General features: G+C 40.4%; 1 protein-coding gene across 5 annotated transcripts in view; it reads right to left on the bottom strand.

Annotated features, from left to right (window-relative positions):
• NCOA5 (nuclear receptor coactivator 5) overlaps positions 1 to 10198 on the bottom strand; it is a 30087-nt gene extending 19889 nt beyond the window's left edge. For 4 of the 5 annotated variants that reach the window (XM_057701677.1, XM_057701678.1, XM_057701680.1 and 1 more), the window contains exon 1: positions 10043 to 10198. The gene's annotated coding sequence lies outside the window, so the exon portion shown is untranslated. The remainder of the gene's footprint in view (positions 1 to 10042) is intronic. The other variant, XM_057701679.1, reaches the window with a different exon arrangement.
• Positions 10199 to 24221: the final 14023 nt, after the last annotated feature.

Here is a 24221-nt window from a genome sequence, read left to right as displayed (position 1 = left end):
GCTTTTGACCAAACTGACGGTTACGAAATACATTCTATACAGGACTGGGCCAGTAATATCTGACCATGGGTTTGGAACTGCATGTCACAAGTTACAACCCTTAAAGTTCACTAAGGCCTGCAAGTTCACATGTTACATAATGACAGGTCTTACAGAGAGTGCCTAGTTCCTTTTATATGTAATTGTGAAGAGTATCAGCTCAGGTTTAGAAGGGCCTACTGACCTAGTCTGCTCACTTACTTTGTACTGCTTTCTAATACAGGGTGACTATGATTCAGAGAGAAATGTAATGTCTTTGATTATTTAAATAGTTATGAAAGTATCGCTGGAATACATAGGGATTGGTTAGTGGTGTACGGATTTCTTTTAAATAAGTGCCATATTTCCCAGCAGGAGTCCATGTATTATTAAATGGTCTTATGAATGAAGAAAACTCATCTAAGCACTGACTTGACCTGGCAAACATTTAGGTGAGAGTATGGAACATATGGTACTACTCTAATTGGTGTCAATAAATACTATGTAATTTTGCCCTCATCATAGGAAAAGGACTACTACATTGTATAATTATATCGAATTCTGTGAGGGCCATTACATAGAGGACTGGGGAGACCAAAGTAGTCATGTACCATATACCTTTGGGGCAAAACTGGTTCTAGTAAGAATGAAGGAGATAAATATTTTCCTTTGAAGTTGATGAAATTTTTTTTTTGCAATCACTGAAAGATTATATAAAAATTCAAGATTATATCTTTAAACCATTCTGACTGTAATTTGCCTCCTAGTATCTATTTTCATAAAGTAGTCCAAAGTAATTCTATTTGGATGGTGTGGCTTATGTTTCTTTTGCAAAAAAGAGAACTCTTAGACCATTTTCTTAATTTTAGGGGTTAGCAAACTTTTAGCGTGGTATGTCAAGTGTTTGTTTATTCATTCCTATTTAAGAGTTCCTTAAACCTTCACCTTGAGTAAGATATGGAGAAAATGAGACCTGGAAAATTTTGATAGTCTCATTGCCATCTAAAAGGACTGCTCAGGTTAGGGTTAAGGTGGAAGTGTTTTCAGTGAGAGTTATGAAAAACTATCATCAGCATCAATTTCCATACAGAAAAAAAATCCTAACATACGTGCATACAGAACTTGTAGAAAACCTAGGAGTTCAGAAATACAGGAAGAATAGAGAAGCTACCAAAAGTACAAATAACTTCAGGGAGCTTATCACAATACAGCAAAGACTTACAGAATTAGAAAAAAACCTTGTCCCATCCCAATTTTCTGTCACACAGTTTGAAAACCCATCAACTGGAGGTTCATTTGAACAAATTTCTCTTTGAAAATGCAAATACTGGGACTGGTAAAGGGGACTTTGTATTCATCAGTTGAGTTAGATTATTTTCTTTTTAAATCCTTACTGGGACATATAATCTACACTAAGGAAATAGAAATGATATTAATGTAAAGGAGAAGGGAAAACAGATGGAAAGACAATTTGGGAATCTTTCTGGACATTAGGAGGGAACCAATATTGGAGAGAATTTAACAAGAGGGTAGTGGTAACTTAAGAATCTCCAAGGAGAAGGGGATGCCTCCTTTGCAGAGAAAAGGGGAGAAATGGTGCTTCTTTTTCCTCCTGCTTTATTTTATCTGGGCCAACTCAGTCTTTTAGTGTCTCTTCCGCCTCAGCTTGGTTGGTAGTTCTATACTTTGTCAATTTATTAGCAATGTGAATGCCATTCAAAATTACCATCATCACGAGGTGCTTAACCCTCACCTGAATATCTATAATTTCCAAGGGGTGAAACTAGTTAAAAGCACTTCTCAGGTAAGAATTTTTAGACAAGAAAAACAGCACCGACTGAAGGGCTTTACATAAAAGGAAAAAATGGGACAATAATATGGAAAACATAATGTTATACAGGAAGTGGCAGAGCTGTTTTAAATCACAAAAGAACGGGGTAAAGAACTCCCAAAGAAGACACAATGCCTAATTTACAATTTTATTTTAGGCTAATATGCCAGACACGGTTCACACAATGGTCCTTGGATATGCTATAAATAAAAATGCATGTTTTGTTCATAGTATCAGGAACTGCTTTGCTCTATTTTTTAATTGTACCACCATAAGACAATTCTTTCCACCTTAAAACCAATTTTTATACTTCAAGGACTATTGCAATGGAAAACAGTGAGGACTATTCTAAACATGTGCAGTATGAACCACAACATTTGACAGTACCACCACTGGCTGCTGAAATAATCCAGAACCCTATAAAATTTCTCCCCTTTTTTGGGGGACATGCTGTGCAGCTTGCAGGATCTTAGTTGCCTGACCAGGGATCAAACCCAGGCCTCCTGCAGTGGAAGTGTGGAGTCCTAACCACTGGACTGCAAGGGAATTCCCTACAATTTCAATAAGTGATTACAAATGAAATAAAGTGTGCCAAAAGGTCTAGCTGAAAACCAACCAACAATCAGGAATTATTAAATTGGAAATACACGATGACAAAAATAATGCTACTTGGAAAACCATACCGACAAGACAGTGGATATCACACAGTAACTCCCCAAACTGGGAAAGGACAGGACTTCTCACTTAAACTATATTTATGAAGATGACTTTGATGGTATATTGTAACGTCAGGGACATTATAATGAGTTATACTGTAAAGAATCAGGGATAAGAGAATGCTCTGCTTGCTGTTTCTAAATCAGCCCTTCAAGTTCCCTTTGAAAACTACACATTCCCCCAGATTTGATTACCTCCTTCAATTTCTAATTAAAATAATCATATCCTTAATGGTTTTAGAGTATTATTCCAGGGAACAGGAATGGGGGAAACAATATAATATATTTACAGAATACTTAATCTGTCCCAGAGCCTGCACTAAGAACATTATGTGCAATATCTCATGCGATCCTTTCTACAACTCCTGGAGTTAAGTACTATTACGATCTCTATTTTGAGAATGAGGAAATTTGAAGTTTAGAGAAATTAAGTGACTTATCTGAGGTCACAGGATGATCAAAAGGCAGAGCTAGAACTCAAAACCCGGTGTGTCTGACACTAAGGTGCTTAAACACATTATGCTACCTCCAACAGGGAGTAGAAAGACCTGACTTCCATTCTGAACGCTGGTGAGGACTCCCTGATCAAATGCTGATAGAAATCTGGGAAAGGCACAGTCTATGCTGGTCACTCCAATGTTTAAGTGCCCCAGACACTCAACAGGGCAATTACAACTTCTATTTCTATCATCTCAAACCACAATATTTCTGGGTTTTGCTACTGACATTCTATTCACTTCAACCCCTCAGATGAAAATTCTCTATCAACATTTAATTTCCAGCCCTTTTTACTTCTTTTGAGAAAAGAACACTAGCTGGGATCAGCAAATTTGAGTTCCAGTCCTACTTTGGGGGAGTGGATTTAGTCAAGTCATTTGATTTCTCTGAGCCTGATAAAGTAGATATTCTACCTGTATTAGTTATTCAAGGAGCATATTACCTAAGAGAAAAAGCTCACTAATTTGGATTGACAAAGGCTGAGCTAATCTAAACTACTAAAAAAGTTGGAGCTACAAAAAATTCAAAATACAGGCTTATTTAAAACAGATAAAATTTCACTAAACTGTACAAGTAGAGATTATTAGAGAACTAAATTAATGAACTTAAAAAGTACAGTTTATAATCAGTACATCAAATGCTTCTACACATACCATGTGTAACACTCTATACTAGGTCTTAAGACATATGGAAATAACAAAGCTAAAGTCTCTAACTTAAAGGAGTTCACTGTTCAATAAAGGAGAGAGGCACATGTATATAGACAAGTCACAATATAATTTAAGGAGGGATTATGGCAGAGATAATGAAGGCCTAACTATGTGTATGTGCGTGGCAGGGCAGAGGAGCAGGGCTGAGAGAAGACTGGGAGGAACAGGGGGCAAGGGAGAGGTGGAGGAGGTGGAGAAGGCCTAAAAGGAATATTTAAACTGAGTCCTGAAGAATGAAGAGAAGTTTACCAGAAACAAAGAAGTCATTGCAGCACATGCAAAGGGAAAGGAATGGTGTGAAGGACATAATAATTTAGAAATACTGTAGGAAGTTTAATGTAGGGGATGGGAGGATAAAGGCAGGAAAAGAGAGGAATTACAGATGCAAGCCAGAGTAGACTAGATAACAAAAAACTGCTATGGAAAAGGAAAAAATTGGTGGCAAGAGGGCCTGTTAGGAGGCTATGAATTGAACTACCATAAATAGAATTTCAGTGAAGCCAAATTAATGAAGGTTTACTGTATGTTTATTACTCAAAAAAAGAAGGGAGTATTTAAACCTAAGACATTCAGAATATTGCCCATTATAATAATGTTCTTTAAGGATCATTGGTTTGACACTGAAGGGACCAGGCAGGAGAAAAATACTTAAAATGTTATGATTTTACCTTCAATAAAGGGATATGAAATGAACTGATGGCCAGAGGAATCAGTATTTAATAGCCAACAAACCAATGATCAGGAAGAAAAAGACAACAAACCACCCTTCCTTATTTTTTTCTAATATTATATTTAAAAAAACCTAATTGTGATAAAAAACACATAACATACATTTATCACCTTAACTATTTTTAAGTTTACAGTTCAGTAGTGTTACATATATTCACACTGTTGCACAACAGGTCTTCAGAACTTTTTCATCTTGCAAAACTAACTTTTTTATACCCATTAACCAACTCCCCATCTTCTCCCCCCATTTATATACATATATATATTCTTTTCATTCTCCACATTACATTTCTTTAATGAAGACACATCACCGCCACCTGAGATGTTTAAAAATCAGATTCCCAGACTCCTTCTCAAACTTTCAGAACCTGAGAATGAAGCCTAGGAATGTGCCGTTCATCTAGTTTGTCAGGTGATTCATGGCAGGTATTTGGGAACTACAGTACTACTCCATTATCTATTTATCCCTGTAGTTTATACATAACATATACTTAGGTCCTCCATTTAGAAACCCTTCTGAACTGCTTGTTCAAGGGGAAATAGCTCATAAACATGTTACAAAGAACATGTCACAATAATGGCTAAAATCTGTAAATATATAATCCCTGAAAACAGTACAGAAAACATAATCACACAGCAACCTCCAAAAGCAAAGGGATCAACCCAAGTTTCCATAGTGCTAAAGGTAATAATTATAATATCCAATTTTAAGATCACTGCCCCCACAAGAAGTGTGCAGTTCACTTTCCTTAAATTTCATCTGATCATTTAAAAGTATCCTGAAAATTTAAGCTTTTTTCCAATCCTGTAGTTATAAACTGGCAGGAAAAATATTAACCACCAAGCCTGCCACGTTTTAATAGCATGTTATCCACTTCTTTGTCTAAAAAAGGGCAAACTACCCACTAAAGCTCTCTCTAAATTCTGCAAACTAGAGCTGTCAGTATGCTTTTGCTGGTAGGGGCTAGAACTTTCAAGGTATTTTGTTTTCATATCTAAATGCAACTCTGCAAAAAGAGAAAAGCGGCCACACACACATATAATTTCACATTCACACTACTACAAGCAAAGTGGAGCAAATCTAAAGTTATTAAGCAGACCATGGAATCACAGTAGGTCTGCTTTCTTCTCAATAAGGTGAAAGCATCTGACTGATGTGAATGGAAGGAATTAAAATATTGAAAATTCCAGACATTCGAATTCTTCTTCTTACCTTTAGTTCAAACTATGAAGCCAAAAAATCATTTTAGTTAAAATCAGGTCTTGCTTAAAACAAATTCATTAACAGAAACCTAACCATAAACCAGAGCTGTCAATTCCCAGTAGTAATCTTATACAAATAGATTACTACTAGAACCTGCTTCAACCTTCCATTTCCAGTGAAAACTCATTTTCTAAAGTCCTAAATCAGGGGTTCTCAAAACTTTACTGTACATAAAAACTGCATGAGTGGCTTCTGAAAGGCAGATTCTCTAGCTCCCTCTTCCAGAGACTGGTCAGGTGGGAGTGGGGGTGGGGTGCTGCATCCAAGAATCTGCATTTCCAACAAGTTGTTCTAGTGACTCTGATGCTGTCCTAACGTGTTTTCCAAAGGCTGCAAAATAGTTACATATTTATAACTCTAAGTTTTAAAATTGGATGAAAATCATGTTTTTCCTATTTTTTTATTTTGGATATCAAAAGTCACTTTTTTTTTCTTTTAACTTTTTATTTTTTTATTTTTTACAATAAACTGCATATATTTAGAGTGTACAATTTGGTATCCCAATCTCCCAATTCATTCCCCCCCCAACCCTCCCCGCCTTCCCCACTTGGTGTCCATGTGTTTGTGCTCTACACCTGTGTCTCTATTTCTGCCTTGCAAACCGGTTGATTTGTACCATTTTTCTATAGTCCACATATATGTGTTAATACACAATATTTGTTTTTCTCTTTCTGTCAAAAGTCACTTCTGAAGAGAGATTAAAAATAAATTTCTTGTATCATCTCTGACCTTAAATACTTGTTACTATGATCTCAATCTCCAACTGCATAATTAAGTATGCAAGTTAAAGCCAAATTACTTATAATTCAAAGTTCTTTAAAGCTTGCCCACTTGCTGCAGAATCAACCTAACCTTCAGTAATTCAATCATTTAAGATTAAAACACGGGACCACTCAAGGTATTTTTTAGAGCTAAAGTTATAAAACACTCTGCTTTATAACTGTTCACTAATTCAACTTAAGTTCCCCTGCTCTTTGCCTAAAGTTGTTGACCTTTGCATAGGTCAACAATAATGTTGTTTTGAACATGAAATAAAGGGAAAAGAGTCTTATGGTCTGGAGAAGTTCTGATTCTTTGAGCAGAATTATTTTCTTAACACAAAAGTAATTAGTCCAGTTGACCTATTATCTTTTATTTTTTAGTGATAGGATAAAGAATGAAAATGACCATCCCTATAAATATTCATATCTGGTGTAATAAAACCACCATTTAAAAAGCAGCAGGCATGCTGGCATTATATATTTAGCTGTCAGTATAGTTCACATTTCCCTAATGTGCTGCTGCTTCAGACAGTGGCCTTATCCTGATCCTTTCCTTAATGCCTCTCATTAATGAGAAGTACTCAGAGGGTAATTTTCTGTTGGTCACTGCCCTTTTAACTTCTTGATAGTTTACTTCAAATTACTGAATAGTCCAGACAAATGTGTATGTTGTTCACAGGACAAATCTTTCAGCACAAAAAGGCTGATGGAGCTTTAAAAGTATTTCTCTCAAAGACATACAGTAATCATTAGTTAACGGCAAAGTACAGACAGCAAACCGAGAGTAACAAGAGTAGTCAGTTTGAGGGAACACTACTACCACAAGATGTTCACGAGAGGAGAGCAAGAGAAAGGCATCTCAATACTTTCCTCTCTTGGGACATTTACATTGCACATGTTTAGTGTGTTAAGGCCTCGGAGAAGTTTTGGAGTAAGGACAATGCCTTACCTCAACATTTCCCAATTTTGCTTGACCAAAAAATCTTTTATCTTCAATAATATCTTGAATATATTCTACCAATATGTTATTTGGGCAAGAAATCTAACCTCTCTGAGCCACTGTTTCCTCATATGCAAGAAAGATATAATAATAAGACTGGTCTACCTATCTCACAAGATGAGTGGCGGGAGAAAAAGAGTTGGTATTTGTAAATCTGCTTTGTGAACCACAGCACTGCTGGTTGTATGTTATCAGTACTACCAAAAGTAATAGTGAGTGTAAAGAATAGATGTTTCATTCCTCTTGTGGAGAGTCAAAAACAAAGAAACAATGTAAATTGAACAAGACATTAAATAAACTTCCTCCAAAGGTTTTCCATTCTTTAAAAGCACAACAGAATTTTCAACAATTTGCACAATAGTAATAAGCTGTACAAAGGCACTGCCATCTGCAGGCCACAGAGAATGAGTGCTTGCAATGGTTACTTAAAATGAAGTTTTAAACCATCAGGTGCTCTTTCTCATCAGACTTCTAAAGCCTTTCTGAAAAATGTTTATTCTTAGCTTCTGAGCGCTGGTAGATGAGCCTCCATTTGCTGAAGTTCTGAAACTGACTGAAGTAAAATAAAATTCTCATTTCTTCTCCACACAGGACTGCTGCTTAGAAATGTGAAGAACACTTCCTTAGCTTTCGGTAAGTTCTATAATGTGTTCATACAAAGTAATCCCAAGGAATATGGATTTTTCACACAGCCTTAAGGAAAAAACCCTCGAATGGCCTCTGCTGACTCTTCTAAGTTTTCTCTCAATGAGTTAAAGTAAATCTGTTCTCTTACACACAAAATCAGAGCTTATGAACAGACTACAGATAGAACAGACTGTTAACTAATGAATAAGTTAATTTGTCAATGCCTCTTTCAAAGCGTGGTGTTCAGAGGCCTGTGCCATTGAACAGCCTGCTCCTAGAAAAATTCCTTCCACTGGGCCTTCTCCAGCATAGTCTACAAGGAAAATCACCGTTTCTCTGTTTTAGGTTAAGGCTGTCAGAGGTTTCAAAGAATATCTGGAGGGTGATAGATGAGCTAAAAGAAAGGCAAAGAAACCAGAATGAAGGAAGAAAGTGATGTCGACATACAGCCAAGTGACCTTCAATATTCAATGCAAAGCTTGGGCTTTATTTACTGTTTTGAAAAAGTCAACACCAAAGTTAGTTTTCACACCCAGACTGACTCATACAGAAAACATTAAACCTAGAGTTGTCAAAAACCAAATCCATCGGCGTTTACAGAAACATCTTTTTTGAACCGTCTGGTAGCTACCACACCACGATGCTACAAGAACACCGAGGAGGCACACCGGGTGCCCTTGACCGCACAGTTCCTGCAGTTTCCCAGGACTATCCCGCGTTAAGTCAATAACGAGAACAGTTTACAACGAGAAAGCTTATAACATTAATTATTATCCCCGAAGACCCTGGGGCATTTCATGGACTCTGCTATGCCTCAGCGAAAAATTCTGTGTACAGAGCTAAAGGCAGAAGGACCACAATTAACCCCACGCTCCTAGGGCAGCGTTTCCCAAAACGTGGAACGCAGAATAATTTCAGGAGGAATCAGGACGCACTGTTTAATACACAAGTATTTATTTCTTTATGAGCATTAGAAAAATAACTGGCTTTCCATTATACGGTTGGTGATTTACGTTTCCACCTTAAACAAATGCATTTTAAAAGGAGGGGGAAAAAAAGAATCAGTTTAAAGAAGAAAAATAACATTTGGTAAATAAATAGCTATACAACGGGTACACGGACATAAAAGTGCAACGCGAGAAACTGAAATTGGGGAAACGTCGTCCTTAAAAAAAGCCCCCGGCGGGTCGTCCGGGTGCGGAAAGTGCCCGGAGTCCAGAGACGGAGAGAGCCAACCGGTGGGGACGCTGGCTCGGTCGCTAGTTGCCAGGGGAACCGCGGGCCCGGTCGCTTTCCCCGTTTTCTGGGCCCGGGTCCGCGTTATTAAAAGGGTGTGTGTGTGGAGGGGGTGTCACGTAACGAGACGCCTCGAGGATGCTGTCAAGGGGCAGCGAGGCGGCGGCGACAGGGCGCAGGGCGTTCGGTTCGCCGCCCGGCGCCGCGCGCGCCGCAGAACGCCCAGTGAGGCCGGCCGCCTCGTCCCGGGTTCGGATCCCGGCTGCGCCACCGACGCGCTGAGGGGCCGCAGGCGAGCGACTTCACGTTTCGAAAAGAGGGCGCGGGGTGTGCAGCCCTAGCCTACAGAGGAGCCCACAGGACTATTATCGGCGGGTCGAACAGACTGCAGGCGGCGGGGCGGCGCCGCCGGCTCCGAGCCCACCTTCGGCCGCCCGGGGCTGGCCAGGCCTGGGCCCGACAGGAGCCAGAGAAGGCCGCGCCCCGCACCGGGCATGCGCAGCCCCGCGCGCACCCGGAGAGGAGACGAGGCCGCGGCCGCGCGTCGAGCGGGCCCTCCCGCCTCAGACTCCCCATCCGGCCCCGGCCCCCCTCAACCGCCTGCTCGTCAACCCCACGCCTCGGCGGACGGCCACCGCTTCCCGGCACTCACCGCTACCAGCGCGGCGGGCTCCTGGCCGCTTCTTCGCCTCAGGCCCGCCGCTGCCGCCTCCGCCTCAGCCCACCTGCCCGCCGTAGGACAAAGGCGCCACCAACCGACCGGCGCGGGCACGAGGCAATGGCGGCCGGGGCGGGGAGTGGGGGCAGAGGGCGCGCACGCAGCGGCAGGCGCGGCAATGTCGCAAGAGCGCGCGGGTTTGCGGCAGGGCTGATTTGGAGCGTCGATCTCCTTAGCAATGAGGGCGGGGGGGAAGTGGCCCAGGAGGCTGTTGAGAACGCGAGGGGTTGCCTAGTAACGGCGTCCCCGGCTGGGGATGGGTCGCCGGCCTGGTCCCATCCACCCTAAAGGCCTTTGCCTTTCTTCTGATTTTCAGAGTGCCTTCTTTCCTCTCTAACTATGGCAATAGATCATTTAAATCCGAGAATACTTGGATTTCGTCTTACATAAAACTCAGCACCTGTAGATGTGCGTATTGGAGACTAGTATGTATATCCCGTAATCTCCGCATCACAAGCAACAAAGAGAGCAGAGGCAGAGAAAATGGTTTATTTAAATTTATTTTTAAAGAGACTGTGTATCCTATAAGTTTCACTGACAAGAGGCCAGAGGATTCTGGTGATATAGTCACAGATTCTTCTTGAGTTATTTCTTCATGGAATATTCATTCAATGTCAAAAATAAATTTCCTAGAATGTAATTGTTGAACGTGAAGCATATAAAATGTGGCATTGTTCATTTAATCTGTAGAATATATTTGTCACAGGGAGTGGAATGTGCCCACACAATTTTAAATACACCCTGTTAATCACAGCGATGGCTATATGAATCAGGTAGGCTTTTTTATTAGTTAGAAAAGGCTCCTGACCCCAGGTTTAGTTTTTCGCCTTGTGAATAGTATAGGGTGTGTCCGAGGCCTGTGATCAGATATGTTTGGCCTTCAGACCCTTCCCATAATTCATCACGGCACCTGGGAAAACAGAAGCTGTGTGTTTTTTCCTGCCTCCGCTGAGAGGTTCCGAAGGCAGATAGGGACTTCTACTCCCAGGAATTTTCCCTTTTCTTTATCCCAGGTTGTTCCCTCACTCTAGGTGAGAAGTCTCAGGATTTTGTAGATATTTTTCCTGATATCCTTGTCTGGGTCAGGTTAAAAACCACACTTGACTCAGTTCAGAATCTTGTTTCTTTCCTTGATTACCCCTTTTTGATGCTTATGCCATAAAGCTGTACCCTTTTCATTGTTTGGTTGAATTCGCTTAATTTTAGGGGGTATTCTTTAACCTAATTTTTTCTTATTACTTTTTAGGTAGATATACAGGGACAGAGATTCTGTGGCTCAACTTCGTCTTGCTGTCTTTACCCACTAAGAAGTTTCACATTATCTCATTTACTCTTCTCAACAACTCTGTGTGATACATACTATATATTTTAAAATTTTTATTTTAATTTCTGGGTTCTCTGTTCTGTTTTGATATTATATAATTTAAACTTTAAAAATTCCTTAGCATTTCAAACGTGTTAAATTACATAAAATAACATAATGTATACCTTTCTATTCACTACTAAGATTCTCCTTCCATTTCCTTCCCGTCTCTTCTAGAGATATGCTCCATACATTTTCAGGTATATTTGTACTTTTATCATAAAGGGATATAGATAGACAGATGATAGATAGATAGATAGATAGATAGATAGATAGATAGATAATATATATATATTATAATTTGCATGCTATTGTTTACTATGTTTAGAGATATCTTTTTACAGCTTGCTGGAAACTGGACTAGGTTTTCAAGACTTAACTGTGTTGAAACATATAGCTAGTTTAGTAGCTTTTAGAGCGTGGTCCCTAGACCAGCAAGCAGCAGTAGTAACATTGAGAACTTGTTGGAAATGTAAAAATTTGGCCCCACCCAAGATCCATTGAATCAGAAACTCTAGGGATAGGACCCAGCAATTCGCCCTTTGCCAAGCCCTTCTGGTGATTCTGATGCACCCTAAAGTTTGAGAACTGCTGTTCTGAATTATTCATTTTATTTGCAGCATAGTATTTTATTGTATGAATCAGTCATAGTTTATGTATCTGTACTAAGGAACACTTAGAGATTTCCTTTCTATTACAAGGAGTGCTGCATTGAACACATTGGTATATATCTCCTTGTGTATACATGTCAGAGTTTTCTGGAATACACACTTAGGAGTGGAATTGATGACTTTGTAGTATATCACGTCTTGAACTTTAGGAGGTTTATAGCCACATTGCTCTTCAAAGAAGTATTAATATATACTCCTGCCAGCAAAGTATAAGTACCATTTCTAGATATTGTTGCCAACTTTTGATATTTTCAGACTTTATTCATTTATTTTTGCTTATGACAATAGGTGTGAAATGATATCTTTGTTGTTTTAGTTTTAATTTTCGTGAATTTAGTGATATTGAGTATCTTTTCTTACAGGCTATCTAGGTTTCTGCCTGTTGATATTTCCAGACCATTTTCCTAATGGGTTTATTTATGTTTTTCTTATTGATCCATAGGAGTTTATATATTCTGGATACTGATCTTGTGTTAGTTAGGTCTTCTTTCTGTGGTTTGTCAGTTTAGTTAATGATATCTCATGATTCAAAAGTTTAAAACTTTAATGTAGTCATATGTTTCAGCCTTTCCCTTTATGGCTTGCAACATTCTGTTTTAGGATAGTTTTGTTTAAGGATTCCTTCCCTCTCATGATGTCATGTAGCTATTCTCATAGGTAAATATTGTTAGTATGTCAATTTTACAGGTGAGTCAGTTGAGGCACCAGGAGCTTATATGACTTGCCCAAGGTCACAGAACACTGGAGGTGAGTGACTTGGGCTCTTGACCCCCTGGGTTGCACTGTACTCCACAGCTGAGGAACCTCTTGCCACCCTGTTCTGCTAGTTGTCTCATGAGAGCAGTTCTGGAGTCTTTTTCTTTTTTTTTTCTTTTTTTTAAATTTATTTATTTATTTATTTATTTTATGGGCTGTGTTGGGTCTTTTTTGCTGTGCATGGGCTTTCTTTTTAGTTGCGGTGAGTGGGGGCTACTCTTCGCTGTGGTGCGCAGGCTTCTCATTGCTGTGGCTTCTCTTGTTGTGGAGCATGGCTCCAGGCGCTTGGGCTTCAGCAGCTGCAGCACATGGGCTCAATAGTTGTGGCTCACGGGCTTAGCTGCTCCGCGGCATGTGGGATCCTCCTGGAGCAGGGATCGAACCTGTGTCCCCTGCATTGGCAGGCAGATTCTCAACCACTGCGCCACCTAGGAAGCCCCTGGAGTCTTTTTCTGTAGATGTGGAGGATGGGCAGAGCTCAGACAGGCTGCAGGTTAAGTGCAATTCTCATTTACTACATCACAAAACCCCCTGGCTCTAGACTTCAAGATTCTTCGAAGTATTTTGAAATTTTTCAAATATTTTCAGATTTACAATAGAGTTGCAAAAGTAGAATGAAGAATTCCTGAATGTCCTTCACCCAGATTCCTCAAATGCTGAGCATTTTGCCTTGTTTAATTTGTAACTTTCTCAGTATTATCTCTGTATTATCTAATCCACAGTGTTAGATTAAATTATTAGTATCTCTATATTATCTCTGTGGTATCTTTGCATTATCAAACATTATTTGAATTTCACCAGTTGTCCCACTAATGTTCAGCAGAGCAAAAGAAACAATTTTCTTTTTTCTGGTCCCGGCTCCAGCCTAGGGTTCCATGTTGCCTTTAGTTTTCAGGTCTCTTCCGTCTCCTTTAATCTGCAGCATTTCTTCAGTCTTTCTTTGTCATTCATGACCTTGACATTTTTTAAGATTCCAGGCCGTTTATTTTATAGAACATCCCTCATCAGGGCTTGTCTGATGTTTCTTCATTGTTAGATTCAGGTTATACATTTCCAGCAGGAATACACAGAAGTGATGCTGTGTCCTTCTCAGCCAGTAATTTTCTTTCGACTAGAACACTCTGCAGTATTATGTGCATAAACGCATTTTTCCAGGCAAAAGGATTAATATCTCTTATTTCCACATCTCAAAGGGTTCACATGACCTAATAAAGACCCAGAAATTCTTCATTCCTCTGTGCTGGTCTTGGTGGGAGTCCTTGGCCAATAAAATGCTCTCAGAAAGGCAGGGAGAGAGGCATTGAGAGTGGGGGCAGACAGGCCTGCAGCTTAACTTCACAACACCCCTCTCCCTGGCCCACCCCAGATCTACCTGTCTATTAGAGGAGCTTACCATTTACGAAGTCTTGTTGTATCAGAACACAGGCTGTGGACTTAGACTGTTCCACGTCCACTACTCTGCTTCACCACTTCCTAGGCGGGCAAACTTGAGCTTGTTCTTTAACCTCCCATGTCTCATTTTCTTATTCATTTTTAAATGTATTTTATTCAAGTATAGTTGATTTACAATGTTGTGTTAATTTCTACTGTACAGCAAAGTGATTCAGTTATATATATATATATGTATACACACACACATATATACACATTCTTTTTCATATTCTTTTCCATTATGCTTTATCACAGGATATTGAATATAGTTCCCTGTGCCATACAGTGGGACCTGCTGTTTATCCATTCTGTTTATAATAGTTTGCATCCCGTCTCATTTTCTTCAACTGTAAATTGGGGATAACAATAAGACATACCTCATAAGGTCAGTATAAAGTAAGTTAAATTAAAAGAATTAGCACATATCATGCATAAAGCTCTTAGAATCATGCCTGGCTTATCACTCTGCCTCATCAGCTCATAGATCTCATCTAGGTTTATTTTATGACATCATGGTTTATGCCTGTCTGTAGATTTGCTTGTGCTAACAGTTGTTAGACCATCCCCAGAAAACAGAGGCCCTTGGCTTTTCATGGACTACTCTGTTCACAGATGGAATAAGTGTCACTGGAAGCTGGTCAGTGAGTCCTTGTTCCCCAGGACATTGGGATGGGGGTGGAGGGGACTTTGTTGTGATGATAATGAGTTCCTGGTGAGCCTAACAGAGCTAACAGCTCCTCAAAGCAAGGTTCTGCCCACAAAGCAGATCAGAATGAGTTTGCCCCCACTTGGCAAGTGCCCTTGTACAGTTAAAGAGGTGGCGCCACAACTGCAGAGCAGTCACCCTAAGGTCCCTCCCAGCCATCAGGGAGCCTGGCCTCCATGACACACCCATTCACGTCAGGATAGCTCTATGCAACTGTGGTAGTCAGAATAATGTCCTCCAAAAGATGTCCACGTCCTAATGTCTGGAACCTGTGGATATGTCACCTTACATGGCACCAGGACTTTGCAGATGTCATTAGGCTAAAGATGTTCAGATGGGGAGATAATCCTCGATTATCCAGGTGGGCCCAATGTAATCACAAGGATCCTCATAAGAGGAAGGTAGAAAGGTCAGAGACAGAGAAGGAGATGTTATGTCAAAAGCAGGAGCAGGGGCGAGAGATAAAGGTGGAGATGGAGATGATGGAGATGGAGATGGAGATGGATAGAGATAGAGAGAGGGAGGAGGAGAGAGAGAGATTGGAAGATGTTACTGCACTGCTGGTATCAAAGATGGAGAATGGGGCCATGAGCCAAGGAATGCAGGAGACCTCTAGAAGCTGGAAAGAGTGAGAAGACAGATTTCCTTCTAGAGCTTCCAGAAGGAACACAGCCTTGCTGACCCATTTTTGACTTTTGACTTTCCTCCCTCCGGAAACTTAATAAATATATATTTTCCTTTGCTAATTTTACTATGATTTACTTTCCCCTTTTGAAAAACTAAATCTTTAATTCAACTAAGATTGATTTTGATGTATGATATCATAGGTAGGTGCCATTTTTATATCTTTACTATACAATATAACATTCTTTTCTATAGGAGGATTAAATTAAAGGCTATTCATTGTTTTCATAATATTCCTTTTTGGGGCAATTCGCACCATTTCAGTTATTGTTACTCTACATGGAATATATTTCTTTCCAGAGCCATGTGAAATATACTTGTGAAAACATTTAAAGAGAATTATTTTTGATGTAGGTAATTGAATCTTGTTTGTGTTGCTCAGATGACCAGGGAATCTAATTAATGCCCCTGTTCCCTTGAAATTCTCAAAGGATCCATCTCCTAATTTGCCTACATAGGTTGGGGTATAGAAACAGAATATAAGTATAATAATCATAAAAAAGGTTAAGGATAATGTCACAGAGTAGGCAGTTCAGCTGAGTCAATGGCTCATTCTTTCCTGGTGATTATGATGCAGTGAGTTTAGGGTATACCTTGAGAATCCATATTTTTGTTAAAAAAGCTCTCCCAGGTTTGCAAACCACTGGGCTGGGTAATTAAAATTGCAGAGATAACATAAGTAAATGTTAGTTAGCAAGTTTCAGAGTCCCTCACAAATAACTCCAAATGAGAATGTTAAATCTCTCTTACTAGGGTTAGAACTGGATAACTGGCCAAGTCAGTAGAGACAGAATCTGAAGGATGAGTGTTCCAGATTCAAACTTTGTGATGTAAAGCAGCTATTATATCCTTGTTCATAGTTTCTGGGAATCAGGAATTTGGGAAGGGGCTGATTGAGAAGTTCTGGCTCAGAGTTAGTGAGACAGTGGCTGCAGCTGGAACAGCAGGGGGATGGAGCAGTTGCAGTCTGGCTGGACAGCTCTCTCTCTTCACATAGTCTCAGGGCATCTCCATGTGGCCTCTCCACATGAGCTAGTTTGGGCTTCCTCACAGCATGGCGGTCTCAGAGGACTTGTGCTGCTTAAATGGAGCTCAGGGCTCTGAGAGAGTGGCTGAAAGAACCTTGCAGGAGCTGTATCGCCTTCTATGACACAGCCTTGGAAGTCACATAGTTTCATAAGGCTGGCCAGATTCAAGGGGAGGGAATGTAGGCCCACCTCTCAATAAGAGGAATAGCATGATCCCACTGTAAGAAGAGTGTGTGAAGAGGCTTAATATCATCAAAACAAATAACCCAATCAGAAAATGGGCAAAAGACCTAAAGAGACATTTCTCCAAAGAAGACATACAGATGGCCAAGAGGCACATGAAAAGATGTTCAACATCACTAATTCTCAGAGAAATGAAAATCAAAACTACAATGTGATATCACCTCACCTTTGGGCTAGCATCAAAAAATCCACAAACGGGGACTTCCCTGGTGGTCCAGTGGTTAGGAATCTGTCTTGCAATGTAGGGGACACCAGTTCGATCCCTGGTCTAGGAACTAAGATCCCACATTCCACAGGGCAACTAAGCCTGTGCGCAACAACTACAGAGCCCACAAACTCTGGAGCCTACACGTTACAACTAGAGAGAAGCCCATGTGCCACAACTAGAGGGAAGCACGAGCACTGCAACAATAGATGCCACATGCCGAAACTAAGGCCCTACACAGCCAGGAAGGAAGGAAGGAAGGAAGGAAGGAAGGAAGGAAGGGAGGGAGGGAGGGAGGGAGGAAGGAAGGAAGGAAGGAAGGAAGGAAGGAAGGAAGGAAGGAAGAAGTAAGTTAAAAAAAATCCACAAACAGTAAATGCTGGAAAGGGTGTGGAGAGAAGGGAACCCTCCTACACTGTTGGTGGAAATGTAAATTCGTACAGCCACTATGGAGGACAGTATGGAGGTTCCTTAAAAAACTAAAAACAGGGCTACCATATGATCCTGCAATCCAACCCCTGCGTATATATCTGGAGAAAAACATGGTCTGAAAGGATACATGCACCCCAATGTTCACTGCAGCACTATTTACAATAGCCAAGACATGGAAGCAACCTAATGTCCATTGACAGATGAATAGATAAAGAACATGTGGTACATAGATACAATGGAATATTACTCAGCCATTAAAAAGAATGAAATAATGCTATTTGCAGCAACATGGATGGACCTAGAGATTGTCATAGTGAGTGAAGTAAGTCAGAGAAAGAGAAATATCATATGATATCACTTATATGCAGAATCTAAAAAGAAATGATACAAATGAACTTAATTACAAAACAGAAACAGACTCACAGACTTAGAGAATGAACTTATGGTTACCAGTGGGGAAGGGTGGAGGGAGGGATAGTTAGGAGTTTGGGATTGACATGTATACATTGCTATATTTAAAATGGATAGCCAACAAGGACTTACTGTATAGCACAGGGAACTCTGCTTAATATTATGTAACAACCTAAATGGGAAAAGAATTTGAAAAAGAATCAATACATGTATATGTATAACTGAATCACTTTGCTGCACACCTGAAACTAACACATTGTTGGTCAAATATACTCAAATAAAAAATTTAGAAAAAGAAGAAGAGTGTGTGGATGGAGATATAGCTGTAGCTGTCTTTGGGAAATACTGTCTGCCCCAGAGTTATCCCTTGTCTCCACATCCAGTGTACCAGATCCCAAGTCTTTCTCAAATCTGTCCACTTCTCTATGTCCCTCTGGCCACCACTCAGTCCAATCTATCATCACTCCTAGCTTACCTCCAAACTAGGCTCCTTGCTTCCACTTTTTCTTCCCTCTAATTCCTTCTCTTCTACAGCTGGAGTTTGTATATATACATATTTATAAGAAATCTGATTGTCACTTCCCATTGTCCTTAGGATAATGATAAAACTGCCTTCTAGGCCCTGCAAGATCTGGAAACTTGCTGCCATCCAGCCTCATTTTATGCCACTGTTTCCCTTGCTTTCCAACCTGCAGCCCCATTGGTATTCTTTCAGCCCCTACATTCACAGTGTTCTTTCCACCTCAGGAAATTTGACCCTCCCGTTCCCTTTCCCAACCCATTCCTCCATTCTCATCTCCCCTCCTCCCTTCTCTGCCAACTCTTAAACTCCTATTCATCCTGAGGGCTTTAATTTAAATCTCACTCCCCCTCCCCATTCAGAGTAGAGAGATAGTACAGCATGGTAGTTAGGAGAACAGACTATGGATTCAGACTCCTTGGGTCCAAATCCTCACTCTACCATTTACTAGCTGTGTGACCTTGGGCATGTTGCCTAACCTCTCTGTGTCTCAGTTTCCTCCTTTGTAAAACGGAGACAGTAAAAAGACCTGTCTCAAGGGATTTATTGTGAATGTTGCTGAGTTAGCATATCGAAAACACTTAGAACAGTGCCTGTCATGTACTGCCCCCTGAGCATTAGCTGGTAGTAGTTTGCCAGACTATCGCACACTTATAGAACTGTGCTCTTCTGTCTTAAAATTACCTTTCCAATCAGAGGCCATGCAATGGGATGTGAAAAAAATTGGGAGGTTATAAAGCAGGGGCCCTTGACCTGAGGTTCATGAACTGGGAAAAACCTACTTCCTTATTTTAATTTACCTCTTACTGAAATTAAGCATTTCTTTCAATTAGGAATGTAGTCAACAAACAATAGTATTAGCAGAGTCTGCTATGTTGTCTCCAACAGAAATCACAGATATTTCATATTGCATTACAGTTATTAGAGATGTCTTGAATTATTGTTTGCACATATTACTTTGAAATTATGTAAATTTTAGACTTGCCACTAGATCTTATTAGTTAAACCATTAATAAAGAAGCACATACAGTGCTATAGTACACTTTCGTCTTTTTAATATTTTGATGACTGTATTTCAATATAATTGGTTTTCTTTGTAACTCTATCATATTTTATGCATCTTCAAACATTTTCCTGAGAAGCATACATAGGCTTCTCCAGTTGGTCAGAGGGGTCCATAACACACACATACACACAATTTAAGAATCCTATTCTGGGACTTCCTAGGTGGCTCACTGGCTAAGAATCCAACTGCCAATGCAAGGGACACGGGTTTGAGCCCTTCTCCAGGAAGATTTCATATGCCAAGGAGCAACTAAGCCTGTGAGCCACAACTATTGAGCCTGTGTGCCACAACTACTGAAGCCTGTGCACCTAGAGCCCGTGCTCCACAACAAGAGAAGCCACCGCAATGAGGAGCCCGCACACCAAAATGAAGAGTAGCCCCCGCTCACCGCAACTAGAGAAAGCCCGTGTGCAGCATCGAAGACCCAACACAGCCAATAAATAAATAAATACATTTAAAGAATCCTGATCTAAAAACAGTAGTCAATCACTCTTTGACATAAATCACAGCAATATTTTTTTGGACCTGTCTCCTAAAGCAAAGAAAATAAAAGCAAAAATAAACAAATGGGGCTTAATTAAACTTTGAAAGCTTTTGCACAGCAAAGGAAACCATCGACAAAATGAAAAGACAACCTACTGAATGGGAGAAAATATTCACAAATGATAATATCCAAAATATATAAACAGCTCATACAACTCAACATTAAAAAAGCAAACAACCTGATTAAGGAAATGGGCAGAAGTCATGAGTAGACATGTTTCCAAAGAGGGAATTCGGATGGCCAACAGGCACATGAAAAGATGCTCAACATCAGTAATCATCAGGGAAATGCCAATCAAAACCACAATGAGATATCACCTCACACCTGTCAGAATGCCTATCACTGAAAAGAGTATAAGTAACAAATGTTGACAAGGATGTGAAGAAGAGGGAAACCCACCATATGCTGTTGGTGGGAATGTAAATTGGTGCATCCACTGTGGAAAACAGTATGCAGGTTTCTCAAAAAACTAAAAGTTAGGAATTCCATGGCGGTCCAGTGATTAGGACTCCGTGCGCTCACTGCCGAGGGCCTGGGTTTAATCCCTGATTGGGGAACACAAGACGCACAGCACAGCCAAAAACAAACAAACAAACAACCCCCCCCCCAAAAAAAAAACCCTGAAAATAGAACAACCACATGATCCAGCAATTCCACTCCTGGATAAACATCCAAAAAACCCAAAAAACTAATTTGAAGAGATACACACACCCCAATATTCATAGCAGCATTATTTACAACAGCCAAGATATGGAAGCAACCTAAGTGTTCATTAGTAGATAAGTGGATAAAGAAGATGTGGCTTATATATGCAATGGAATAGTACTCAACCATTAAAAGAATGAAATTTTGCCATTTGCAACAACATGGATGGACTTGGAGGGTATTATGCTAAGTGAAATGTCAGACAGAGAAAGACAAATACTGTATGATGTTACTTATATGTGGAGTCCAAAACATACAACAAACTAGTGAATATAACAAAAAAGAAGCAGACACAGATGTAGAGAACAAACTGGTTACCAGTGGGGAGAAGGAAGAGGGGGAGGCGTAATACAGGGGTAGGGGAGTAAGAGGTACAAACTATTAGGTATAAAATAAGCTACAAGGATATATTGTACAACACGGGGGATATAGCCAATATTTTATAAGTATAAATGGAGTATAACCTTTAAAATCATGAATCGCTATATTGTACACCTGTTACATATACATCAACTATATTTCAATAAAAAAAAGAAAGTAGTCAATGACTGGGATGAGGAGCTCTCCTCAGGGTATACCAAGAGGTGAGTCAGTCACTTGCTGAGGACTTTATACATATCCTTATTTAATCCTTGCAACACCCTAATAGGTAGGTAGGTATTACTATTCCTGTTTTACAGACGAGAAAATTGAGGCTCAGAAAGGTGGGTAAATTACCCTAGGTCATGGGACAGTATACTAGTGGTGAAGTCCATGCTTTTAATGACTTCAGCATCCTCTTTCCTATATAAATCCACTACCCTACAAAGTAGGTATCCTATTCCTCCATTTTACAGATGGGGAAACTGAGACTCAAAGAGGATAAGTTATGTTTTTCTCGCAGAGAAACAACAGAGTCAGGATTCAAACCCATGTCTGTCAGGCTCCAAAGCCCATGTGTCCCACTGTGCCCTGCAGAGTTAATGAAAGGTACCATGGAAATGTAGCCTTGGGGAGCTGATGGTTTATCAGATATATGACTCAGGCAGATATTTTCATGCCACCCATCGGGATTAGATGGTTTGGGAAGAAATTATTCTTACTGCTTTTGCTATGGGGTTACAGAGCGCTGTGGGGAACATCTTTATGGATGTGAAATGCACACTGGCATCTGGAAAACTCCATTAGCTGCTATTGTCTAGACAGAGAGTTAAAAGTAGCAAGCAGGAGATAAAAGAATACACAAGTAGGAAGTTCCGTATTGGGCTCACGCTGAAACGGGAAGAACCATTATTTTGAAACCATTAATGATGAACTTGGTAAAGATCAAAGTAGTCTTGTGACCTGTAAATCTATGAAATGAAAATGAGGTAATGGTATGTTTTATAGCTACTGAGGATCTTAGTAGCTGGAAATTATCTCAGCGCGAATACCATAAGGGAACAGAGAACAATGGAAGCCATCTAGAAAAGGATCTTTATTCAGCTTTATTTATAGCAGGTATTCGTCTTGTCTTTCAACATGGGGATCACAAAGGAGTCTGTTTCACCTTGCTGGGTGTATGAAAATACAGCGGTTGTCATAGTCCCTACCGCTTCCTTCTACAGAACATAGCCTGTACAAAGGAGGGAAAGGCGGAGAGTGCTATGAAGAAGGGGCTAAATAGCTGGGGCTTAGGAAAGGTGACAGGAGGAGAGAAAATAGGAGAAGGAGAAAAGAACTAAGAGATTCTTCCCACCATCACCCAACCCCTGTTCTCTAGATCTGAGCTGTCTAATATGGCAGCCACTACCTATATGTGACTATTTACATTTATTAGGAATAAATAAAAAATCCACTTCCACGGCTGCACTCACCACCTCCCAAGTGTTTAATAGGCACATGTAGTTAGTGGCTATCACATTGGGTGGTGCAGATACAGAATGTTTCCCTCCTCCTGGAAAGGTCTATTGGATAGTGCTAATAAACACCCACTACTACCTACAAGTCTAGGAGAACTCAAAGCCTAGAACAAGTAGAACCCCGTGACTGTAACATCCCCAGCCCATGGGAAGACGAGCAGAATCTTCTAAAGTGGGACTTAAAAGTGCCAGGTTCCACTGTGTGACCTGGCACATATACTCTCTAGGACTCAGTTTTCTAATATTAATGATTAATATAAATATTTTACTAGATATTATAGGAAAATTACATAATTAACTTACTTCTCATGATAACCATGTGCACTATTAGGCCCATTTTAACAGAGGAGAAACCAGAGGTTAAGGACTTGCTCAAGGCCATATGGTCAGGAGCAGAACCTGGCTTTGGACTCAGGCCTCCGACTTCAGAGGCCACACTCCTACCCAACCTAACTACTCCACCTTCTGCTGCTTGGTTCCTCATATGCAAATGAAGGCCCCTCAGTTGGATTCTCCCTAAAACGGAAACTGAGAAAAGGACATAAGTGCAACTGGTTTATTTGGGAGGTGGCCCCAGGAAGTACAGATAAGGTAGTGGAGAAGTGAAACAGGGAGGGGAAGGAAGCTGTTACAGGGTGGGTTAAGGACCAGGTTCCGCTGTGAGCAATGGAGCTTAATCTTGGTGGAGGAGACAGTGCAGAATATACACCTCTGAGTTATCTCACCTAAGGACTGAGGGAGCTGGATATTCATCCATGAAATCTTTGTCATTGGTAGATAGCTGTTCCCAACGGCATTAACTCTGGCACTTCTGACCTCCTCAAGGGCTAAACAAGCTTCTGTAACCATACAAGTCCCCCCAGGCAGAGGCCACAGGTGCTTGAAGTAGGAAACAGGAACATGTATGTGGAGGGCGTGTGAATGGGGTACCAACAAGATGCTACATAGGAGACTGGACTGAGTGTTCTCTCTGCTCTAGCAAACTAATGGCTAGTTGAGCTTGGCATTAGGTATTTTTACATTATAAAATCTGAAAACATAGTGATTAACAGTCTGCCGGAAAATGTTTACAGGGAAAGCCTGGAGGTACAATTAGACATCTGAGCTGATTTTCAACATGGATGACACAGTAAAGGGTTAATATTGATATAAAAAGACCTCTTTGAAATGGGAGGGAAGAGGGCAGGGCACAACCTCTAAAAGAATGACAGAGCCCTTGAGTATACAACGTAAACTGGTTAGAACCAACTAGGTCCAAGGTGGCAGAAGATTCCATTTCCAGTAGACTCTGAGCCTCATTATATGCTCATTGTGATACATTAGCATATGCTAAGCGACACACCCACCAGCGCTATGATGGTTGCCAGCTGACCATCAAAGATCAAAAAGTGCGCAGTGGTCCAATTCCTGGAAATCTCCGCCCCTTCCCCAAAATAGTTGGAACAATCCTCCTACTCAGCCTGTGAAA

Source organism: Hippopotamus amphibius, chromosome 12 (genome assembly GCF_030028045.1).
Source record: "Hippopotamus amphibius kiboko isolate mHipAmp2 chromosome 12, mHipAmp2.hap2, whole genome shotgun sequence".
NCBI lineage: Eukaryota > Metazoa > Chordata > Mammalia > Artiodactyla > Hippopotamidae > Hippopotamus > Hippopotamus amphibius.
This window is presented reverse-complemented; position numbering and strand designations above follow the sequence as displayed.